The sequence below is a fragment of the Penaeus monodon genome, chromosome 4 (assembly GCF_015228065.2).
Source record: "Penaeus monodon isolate SGIC_2016 chromosome 4, NSTDA_Pmon_1, whole genome shotgun sequence".
Taxonomy (NCBI): Eukaryota; Metazoa; Arthropoda; class Malacostraca; order Decapoda; family Penaeidae; genus Penaeus; species Penaeus monodon.
Genome location: NC_051389.1, coordinates 33186260 through 33197488, shown reverse-complemented (window position 1 = coordinate 33197488; position 11229 = coordinate 33186260). Strand labels below are relative to the sequence as shown.

Sequence of the window (11229 nt, the reverse complement as noted above, 5' to 3'; positions counted from 1 at the left end):
CTGTTCTGTTGTGGGACACTTTCAAGTGTGAAATGCTGAATGCAGATCAAGAAACGATTGGTGAACACCAAGAGCAAGACAGGATTTCATCTCGCAGAAGACACCGGAAACCACAGTTGCTTGTTGTGCGGCTCAACTGACAGATCACAACTTGCATCATTCCCTGGACTAGGTCACTGCTGAGAAGTGACAAGGAACAGTTCATCAGGAATTTTGCAGAGGAGGTCGAAAGCCATTTCCTAGTAAATGTACTTCGTCCTGCCTACCACGCCCTGAGAAAGCATTCCAAGCCCTCCTTGCAGACAGCTGCAGCCCACTCAGCAAGTGGCCAAATCAACTCAGATCCTGTTGGGGTGCAGGGGCATTGGGCTGAGTATTTTGAACAGTTGTAGCAGGTTGATCCACCAACAATTAACTTGGACCCACCCATCAGCAAGGATCCACCCTCCATGACTGAAGTCAGGAGGGTGATCTCCAAGTTGAAGAGTGGTAAATCAGCGGACATCTGCGACATCCCAGCTGAACTATTCAAGAACGTGTGGCGAGAGGCTTGTATGCGTCCTGTCAGGCATTTGGCAGACTGGCACCATTTCCCCTGACCTGCTGTGGGGTGTGGTCATCCCTCTCTGGAAGGGGAAAAGGGGTCAGTGGGACTGCAACAATCACCGAGGCATTACACTGCTCGGTATACCAGGCAAGATTCTCGCTCACATCCTTCTGAGACGTATAAGAGACCATCTGCTGAGGTACCAGAGGCCAGAGCAATTTGGATTCACACTCCTGGTAAGTCCACAATAGACACGTATCCTGGTGCTTCGAGTCACTATAGCACCAGCGTGAGTTCGAATATGGCCTGCTTGCAGCCCATATTCGAAGGCATTCAAATTACTTTGGGAGATCCTAGACTAAGAGGAATTCCAACAAGGATTATTGGATCAATAGCAAGCCTGTATACTGGTACTGAAAGTGTGGTGGGAGCCTGTCGAGCTTCTTCCCTGTTATTTAGGAGGGAAGCAAGGCTTTGTTCTTGCACCAACACTTTTCAACACTTGTATGAACTGGGTACTAGATAGAGCTACTGTCCAAAGTCACTGTGAAGCAACTCTGGGCAATATCAAGATTACACACCTTGACTTTACTGACGATGTTGCTATTCTGTCTGAGTCTCTGGATGCCCTAGTGGTGGCTCTTGAAGCATTTAGCAATGAAGCAAAGCCCCTGGGGCTAGAGGTCTCTTGGACCAAGCCCAAGATCCAGGACTTTGGGGATCTGCGAGAAGATTCTGTTCAAATGGTATGTGCTTGCGGTGAGGACACTGAGGTCACAGAGAGCTTTACATATCTTGGTAGTGTGGTTCATGACTTCAGGCTGTCAGACCAGGAAGTCAGTAGATGGATTGGTCTGGCAGGAGGGGTCATGAAACCTCTTAACAATTTAGAGGTGCCGATACCTGTGCTGAAGGACCAAGCTACGTGTCTTCAAGGCCCTGGTACTGTCAATTTTACTATATGGTAGTGAAACCTGGATACTATCTTGTGCTTTGGAATCTCGTCTTGATACCTTTTGTAATAGGTTCTTGTGCCGGATCATGAGGTACAGTTGGCGGGACCATGTGTCCAACCAACGGTTGCACCGTCAGACTGGACCTGTTACTTGCACAATCCGCGATCACCAACTCAGGCTATACAGCCACCTGACTCGTTTCCCACAGGATGGTATATAATATATATATATATATATATATATATATATTATATATATATATATATATTGATGTATGTATGTATGTATTATATATATATATATATATATATATATATATATATATATATATATATATATATATATATATATATATATATATTTGTCTCTATATATATATATATATATATATATATATATATATATATATATATATATACATACATATTTATGTACACATATATGTATATACATATGCATATATATCTCTGTGTGTGTGTGTGTGTTTATATACAAACACACACACGCACACTCACATACACACAAATATATATATAGATAGATAGAGAGATAGATAGATATAGATATAGATATATGCATATATGTATATATATATATATATATATATATATATATATATATATATATACATATATATATATATATGTGTCCGTATATATATATATATATATATATATATATATATATATATATATATATATATATGTATGTATATACGTATAAATATATATATCTATGTATATGAAAATAATAATGATAATAATAATAAAATAACAATAATGATGATGATGATGATTAAAATAATAATAATAATGACGATAACATTAACAGTGTTAAAGATTATAGGGATAATGATAATAATAATAATATCAATAACAGTGATGATAATAATTATAACAATGATAATAATGATAATATTAAAATAATATTAACATTAACGATAATAATAATGATAACAACAATAATAATATAATAATATTGATGAGAATAGTAATAACAGTAATGGCAATAATTATAATGATAATAGTAATAATAAAAAAAAAAAATAATGAAAATAATAATATTGATAATATTTGCAATGATAATGATAATGATATATTTGCAATGCTAATCATAACAATAATGATAATAATTATTATTATAATGATAGTAATAGTAATAATAATATGATGATGTTGGTGATAATGAAGGTGAAATGATGATAATCATTTAGATGAAAATAATAAAAACGATAATAATAATAATAGTAATACTACTACTACTACTAATAATAATAATAACGATAATAACATTAACAATAATAATGATAATTATAATAATTATTATTATAATAATATCAATAATGACAATAATAATAACAATGATAATAATAATAATAGTAATAAAAATAATAATGATAATAACAACAACTATAATAACAGCAATGATTGTGACTATATACATTATGATAAAATATGTAAGGAAGCATATATCTTACCAATATAAATATATTCACATCAGCGCGGTAGAACGATATGAATTGTGATGAACATTGTGATGAAAATATGCTTTCTTTATTACATGAATTATATAATAAAAAGATGAATTATATAATAAGAAATTCCAAACATCTACCCTAGCAATGAACTCTTAGGATCCAAGAACCTGATCCTACGTGGCGAGGTCGGCCCTTATAAAAAGTCACGTCCGTGCGTCCTGGCAGCTCCGAAGCCCATCTCGAGAACAAAATCGTATCCCTGTCAGTAAGACTCGATCGAGTTTTTCAAGTATCTTGCCATCTGTGCCACTTTCCTAGGTGTTGTAACTGTGTTGACATATTCATACTCTCTATTGCTTTGCTATATCTTGTGCTTGATATGTATATGTTTTGCCCGTCTCTTGATTTTTATATCTTTGGTATACATTTACCTATATTTGTGAATTGCATGATTTGCATTTATTCGTGAACCGATCGTCTGGAATTTACCATGCATGGGCTGGTATAGTGTCTCTCCCTTCACACACCCGTCACAGTTATGATGATGATGATGCTAATAGTAATTTCATTAACAACAACAACAGCAACAATAATGATAATAATAATAATATTAGTAGTAGTATGGCGGCGGTGGTGGTAGAAGCTGTAATATAAGGATGAAAGCAATAATAATGATGATATTAACAATAATGATAATGATAATAATAATAGTAATGATGATGGTGATGATGATGGTAATGATAATATTAATAATGATAATAATAGTAGTAGTAGTAGTAGTCCTAGTAGTAGCAGTAATAATAATAATAATATTAATAATAATAATAATAATAATAATAATAAATAGTAATATCAACATTGATAATAATAATAATAATAAAAATGATAACTATAATAATAATGATAACAATAATAATATTATTATTAATAATGATAATGATAATAGTAATGATATTAACACCAATAACTATGATCATGATAATAATAACATTACTAATAATACAACAACAACTACTACTGATAATAATAGTGGTAATAATAATAGTAAAGATAATGATGATGATGATGATGATGATGATAATGACAATAGTGATAATGATAATAATTAATAATAATAATGATGATAATGATAATAATGATGATGATGATGATTACAATAATGATAATGATGATAATAATAGTGATTATGATAATGATATTATTAATAATAACAGCAACAACAACAACAACAACAACAACAACAACAGCAATAATAATAATAATAATAATGATAATAACAATGATAATATTAATAATAATAATGATAATGATATAGTAATAATAATAACAATAGTAATAATAATGAGAGTAATAGTTACAATGATAGTGATATCGATAATAATGGTAATAATACTAATGGTGATGATGATGATGATGATAATGATACTACTACTAGTATAGTACTACTACTACTAATGACAGGGATAATAATAGAAATAATAGTGATATTAATAATGATAGCGATAATAATAATCTTGATAATAGTAATAATAACAATATTAGCAATGATGATATAAATAATGATGTTATATAATAAAAAAGACAATAGTAATAATTATAATGATAATTATAGTAATAATAATGATGATGATAATAATATTAACAGTAATGATAACAAAAATGATACTAATAATACAACCACTACTATTATTACTTACTACTACTAATAATAATAATAACAGTAATACTAATTATTATTATTATTATTATATTATTATAACTACAATAATAATGATAATGATAATGGTGATGATCATTATATTTGCTATTATATTAGATTCATTATCATTACCATTACTATTATTATCATTACTGTTTTTATTGTTGTTGTTCTTTTTATCACTATAATTATCGCCGTATTATCATTATTATTATTTTATCCATTACTAATATTATTATCATTATCATTATTATTATTAACCTTATCCCTATCATTATCATTATGACATTTATAATAATAAAGATGAAATTAATTATGATAATAACAATAGTACTGATAAAAAGTGGGAAGAAGAAAGCATTCAGATAAAAAGGAAAACAAAAAGAAGTAGAAAGGAGAGAAAGGGAGAGAGAAAGAATTAAGTGAAGACAAATGAACATTTCCTGTGCAAATCTGGCTGACTTGTCGGGAAAACATCGGCCATTCGCCAACCTTTCAAGAGATTCGTTGCCTCAAAGGAAGAAGAGGAGGAGGAGGAGGAGGAAGAAGATGTGGAGAAGGAGGAGGAAGAAGAGGAGGAGGAGGGAAGAAAAAGAGGAGGAGGAGGATGGGGTGCGGAGCTAAGCCAAAGAAGGAGGAATCAGGGGAAGGTAATAATATAAGAGAGGACTAGAGAGGAAGGAAGGGCTTAATAATCGGCGAGAAAGAGAAAGGCAGGTGATGAAGATGGAAAGCGACGAGAACGAAAGAGGGAAAAGAGACACAATCTGAAAACTTCCCTCACTTCCTCTTTTATTTGTTTCTCGGTTCTCTTCTGCCTCTTCCCTTCTCTTATCTTCGTTTTCCCCTCTTCTTTCTCTCTTTATTATTCTACTTGATTTTTCTCTCTCTTTCTGCTTTCCTCGGAGGATACTTCTGCTTTCACTGTTCCATTCTCCGTCGCTTACTTCCCTCGGATGTGCCGCGGCCTTGCCATCACTTTCCCCTTTCTAAAGAGAGAAAAGAGGGGCCGTTAACAGCACCGGATTTTCACCTAGTTTGATCTGCCTTGAAATTGCTCCACTTCTATTGTTTCTTCTCCGTTTCCAGTCTTTTCGGTAACTCGTTTGCATATATCTACCTCTGTCTGCTTCGATATTTTTTCCAGCACTTTTCATTCGTTTTCTGCGTGCGTTCAGTTAGACGTAGGTTCCCTGTCCATGGCGCTCGGGTCGGAGAGTGTGCCCCGTCACACTCCTCTCGCACTGGAACCAAATGTATGTTCTGTGGCCACCTGCTTCCTCGGCTTCTCCTTGCCGCACCATCTGCACCCTGAGAGTATCCTCGCCAAAACACTCACTTCCAAATGTCTGGAACACATGGCACGGCACTACAATGAAGTATATGCTGCATTGTTAATCAACTTCTGGTGCAAAATGTTAAGATGATTTGCAAGTCAGAAACGCTTATCTGCTTGATAATCTGTGAAACTTTTTCCTGTCCATCTCTCCCTCTCTCTCTCTCTCTCTCTCTCTCTCTCTCTCTCTCTCTCTCTCTCTCTCTCTCTCTCTCTCTCTCTCTATCTCTCTCTCTCTCTCTCTCTCTCTCTCTCTCTCTCTCTCTCTCTCTCTCTCTCTCTCTTTCTCTCTCGCTCGCTCGCTCGCTTTCTAGCTACGGTTTATCCATATTTTGGCGAGATTCGCTCTTTGTTTCTCATCAATTTCGTCAAGTTCCATTCCACAGTCCCTTGTAAAATCGAGATTTGAGTCCTCGTCCGACCCACTTCCAACCAGTATACAGCTTCTTGCAATACACTAACACTAATCCTTCATCTTCTACACTCTTAACTCCTTGAGTTCACTGTGTTCTACATAACGTCTTGGCTTGGTCCGTACTCCGTCTACAGTGGATTTCCTAGCGAATGTAGTGTGCGAGGGGCGGGGTTTGTCGCTTCCCTTCCTGGGCTGCTGAGGAAACAGGGATGGGAAAAGGGGGGGGGGGGTGCAGGAGGTGACACATCTCTCTGCTTTTACATAATCCAATTCTCTCTTTATATCCCCATTCCCTCCTCTTTCTCTCTGACTCTGTTTCTCTGCTCTCTCTCTCTCTCTCTCTCTCTCTCTCATCTCTCTCTCTCATCATCTCTCCCCTCAAATCTCGTCTCTCATCTCTCATCCTCTCTCTCGTCTCTCCTTCCTCTCTCTTCTCTCTCCCCTTATCCCTCCCTCTCCTCTCTCCTCTCTCTCCTCTCTCTCCCCCTCTCTCTCTCTCTCTCTCTCTCTTCCTCTCTCTCTTCTCTCTCTCCCCTCTCCCCTCTCTCTCTCCTCTCTTCTCCTCTCTCTCTCTCTCTCTCTCTCTCTCTCTCCCCCCCTCTCTCTCTCTCCCTCTCTCTCTCCCCCCTCTCTCCTCCCCTCTCTCTGCCCTCTCTCTCCTCTCTCTCTCTCCCTCTCTCTCTCTCTCTCTCTTTTCCTCCCCTCTCTCTCCTCCTCTCCTTCTTCCCCTCTCTCCTCGACTCTCTCTCTCTCTCTCTCTCTCCTCCCTCTCTTTCACCTTCTCCTCCTTCTCCCTCTCTCTCTCTCTTTTTTTTTTTTTCCCCCCCCCCCCCCCCCCTTTCTCTCTCTCCCCTCTCCCCCTCCTCTACCCCCCCCCCCCCCCCTCCTCTCCTTCCCCCCCCCCTTTTTTTTTTTTCTCTCCTCCTCTCCTCTCCCCCCCCTCATTTTTTTTTTTTTTTTTTTTTCTCTCTCTCTCCCTCCCTTTCCTCTCCCCCTAGGCCCGCTGTGAGAAATTGTTTTTGCGATATTCATGAAACGCTTTAATTTCGCGGGGACTCAGCGTTTTGCCTTTCCAGCATCTGCCATGTTCTAGCATTCTTTGTGAGTGAGAGAATTGGAAAATCCAGTTTTTCCGACCGGCTTCATATGTATAATCCGCCATCATTTTCTGTGTAAATTAGTTTCATGCAATTTCGTCCTCAAGCCCCGCTGATTGCTGGTGCATTGGTTGTGTAGGTTTGTGCCTCCATTGTGTAACTTTGGAGGTAGACTATCCTAGTATATATTTTCCTAATAGCAAAATTACTGACGATAAACTGATATTTATGATCATGTTATCTACTTTGTTTATTTTATTGCCATATATATATATATTATATAATAATAATATATAATATGTTATATATATATATGGTGTGTGTGTGTGGTGTGTGTGTTTGTGTGTGTGTGTGTGTGTGTGTGTGTGTGTGTGTGTGTGTATGTGTGTGTGTGTGTGTGTTGTATCATACTTTTGAATATGCTCAGGGTACTATGAGCGATGGCGTGGTAGTCCCTCGATAGTGTTAGTGCTTTGCATCCTTCTTGCTTGCAGCTGTCCCACCGCTGGCTAGCCTGGTTGCGAAAAGGGAGCACTGTGAATAAGACCCTGGCTTATACTACTACCTGGCCCCCTGTTGCCCCATGGGAGTTAATGGTTGGCTGCGGGGAGGCATGCCTTGCCAGTCCGCACTCCGCTAAGAGAACCTATTTGGCCATGTAAACACTTATCAGAAGATGGTGCTGGAAGGAGGGCAAACCTCCCACTCACCCAGCAAGTACGGCAGGCTGCGGGCCCTGGATGGCGAACTGCTGGACTCGTTTGCTGGGAACTGGGGGTTACCACCCGACCCATCTGTGTCACGCCAAACTGGCATGAGGCTTGTGGGGCAAATCCATAGGTGGATTATGGACCTGCAGTCAGCTAGCCCTCGCATATGGGGGGCACACGTCAGTGGGATGACAAGAGTGGCATCTACCCGGAGGGGAGTGACCGATCTAAACCTCAGGCAGGCTGTCATGATGGGGCTTGAAACGTCACTCTTTTGCGACAGTGCGATTCTTGCCACTATTTCGAGTATCTGAAGGCAGCTGGAGTTGAGGTGGCTTCTCTCTCGGAGGTGAGAAGACCTTGTAGTGTCACGGTGGGTGGCTACACCTATTAATGGTTGAGGCCACTGTAATGGTCACCATCTCCAGAGAGTAAGCCATATCCATCTCCCGCAAACGTTCAGCCTCAGTATTGAGGTCACTCTGTTGATGAGTGTATTGGTATTGGAGCTGAAGCTTACATTTGTCTTCATGTCTCTTATTGCTGTGTATGGCTCCTACTGATGTTAAAGAGACGTTTTACAAACCAAACTTGCATCTGTGAATCAGAGAGCGTCCTCAGTGATATTCGCTGTTTCAGGTGACTTCAGTGGCGGTTTCCTGGCTGTCAGTCTCCATATCTCGAGAGCTGATGCTGGCAGCGAGAATAGCCTCCTTTCCCAGGATTTTGCTAGTCCAAGAAATTGAGTATTTTTCCGCTCTTGGTATCATTGCTCGAACCACAAATCACATGTGGATACTGGTACAGTGATGCAGGTAATGAGCCAAAGGAGATCGAGCACATCCTCGTTAGCACTCACTGGAATCCTCCAGAACTGTAGGTATCAAATGGACTGCCAAGTTTGTAAAAACTGATCACAGGATTATTTTGCTAAGCTCCGAGTCTACTCCAAACTTCCATCATTCCAGTGATCACTCTAGTGGTGTTTTCATGTGGACAGACTGAGGGAGGGGGAGTGTGCCGGGGTTGCTGAGGCGATATTTGGTCATTTCACAGCACTTGGGCTTCATGGACCCTGTTCTGTTGTGGGACACTTCAAGTTGAAATTTGAATCAGATCAAGAACGATTGGTGAACACCAATAGAAGACAGGATTTCATCTCACGAAGACACCGGAAACCACAGTTGCTTGTTGTTTTGCTCAACTGACAGATCACAATGTGCATCATTCCCTGGACTATTCACTGCTGAGATAGTGACAAGAGCAGTTCATCAGGAATTTTTGCAGAGGAAGTCGAAAGCCATTTCCTAGTAAATGTACTTCGTCCTGCCTACCACGCAGCCCTGAGAAAGCATGTCCAGCCCTCCTTTCAGACAGCTGCAGCCCACTCGCATTGGCCAAATCAACTCAGAGTCTGTTGGGTGCAGGGCATTGGGCTGAGTATTTTGACGTTGTAAGCAGGTTTGATCCACCACAATTACTTGGACCCACCCTCAGCAAGGATCCACCCTCCATGACTGAAGTCAGGAGGGTGATCTCCAAGTTGAAGAGTGGTAATCAGCTTACATCTGCGACTCCCAGCTGAACTATTCAAGAACGTGTGGGCGAGAGGCTTTATGCGTCCTGTCAGGCATTTGCGAGAACTGTCACCATTTCCCCTGGACCTCTGTGGGGTGTGTCATCCCTCTCTGGAAGGGGAAAAGGGGTCAGTGGGATTGCAACAATCACCGAGGCATTACACTCTCGGTATACCAGGCAAGATTCTCGCTCAACATCCTTCTGAGACTATTAGGACCATCTGCTGAGGTACCAGAGGCCATACCTTTGGATTCACACCCTGGTAATTCCAACAATAGACACGTATCCTGGTGCTTTCGAGTCACTTAGCCCCAACGTGAGTTCGATATGGGCTGCTTGCAGCCCATATTCGAAGGCATTCGAATCACTTTGGGAGATCCTAGACTAAGAGGAATTCAACAAGGTATTGGATCAATAGCAAGCCTGATGACTGGTGTTGAAATGTGTGGGGCCTGTCGAGTTTCTTCCCTGTTATTGTAGGAGGGAAGCAAGCTTTGTTCTTCACCACACTTTTTCAACACTTGTATGAACTGGTTACTAATAGAGCTACTGTCCAAAGTCCACTGTGAAGGCCTCTGGCATATCAAGATTACACACTTGACTTTACTGACGATGTTGCTATTCTGTCTGAGTCCTATGATGCCCTAGTGGTGGATCTTGAAGCCATTTAGCAATGAAGCAAAGCGCCCTTGGCTAGAGGTCTCTTTGACCAAGCCAAGATCCAGGACTTTGGTGATCTGCGAGAAATTCTGTTCAAATGGTAGGTGCTTGCGGTGAGGACACCTTGAGGTCACAGAGAGCTTTACATATCTTGGTAGTGGTTCATGACTTCAGCTGTCCAGACCAGGAGTCCAGTAGAATTGATTGTCTGGCAGAAAGAGGGGTCATGAAAACCTCTAACATTTAGAGTGCCGATAACTTGCTGAAAGGACCAAGCTCCGTGTCTTCAAGGCCCGTCTGTCAATTTACTATATGGTAGGAAACCTGGATACTAGCTTGTGCTTTGGAATCTCGTCTGAATACCTTTGTATAGGTTTCTTGTCCTGATCATGAGTACAGTTTGGCGTGACCATGTGTCCCAACCAACGGTTGCATCCCGTCCAGGACTGACTTGTTACTTGCAACATCCGCGATCACCAACTCAAGGCTATACGAGCCACCTGCCTCGTTTCCCACGGATGGTATATAATATATTAACTATATATATAATATATAGATATATATATATATATATATATATAATATATATATAATATATATATTTGATAGTATATATTATGTATAATATTATATAATAATATATACATACATATTATGTACACATATATGTATATACATATATGTGTTGTGTGTGGTGTGGTGTGTGTGTGTGTGTGTTTGTTGTTATATACAAACACCACACGCACCTCACATA

At 39.4% G+C, this 11229-nt stretch overlaps 1 protein-coding gene across 4 annotated transcripts in view; it reads right to left on the bottom strand.

Annotated features, from left to right (window-relative positions):
* LOC119571824 (facilitated trehalose transporter Tret1-2 homolog) overlaps positions 1-6574 on the bottom strand; it is a 14165-nt gene extending 7591 nt beyond the window's left edge. The window contains exons 1-3 of one of the 4 annotated variants that reach the window (XM_037918954.1): positions 6478-6556; positions 5800-6048; positions 5464-5668 (exon numbers count right to left, since the gene is read on the bottom strand). The gene's annotated coding sequence lies outside the window, so the exon portion shown is untranslated. Of the gene's footprint in view, positions 1-5463; positions 6082-6477 lie in introns of all 4 variants that reach the window. The other 3 variants (XM_037918960.1, XM_037918948.1, XM_037918952.1) reach the window with 3 other exon arrangements.
* Positions 6575-11229: the final 4655 nt, after the last annotated feature.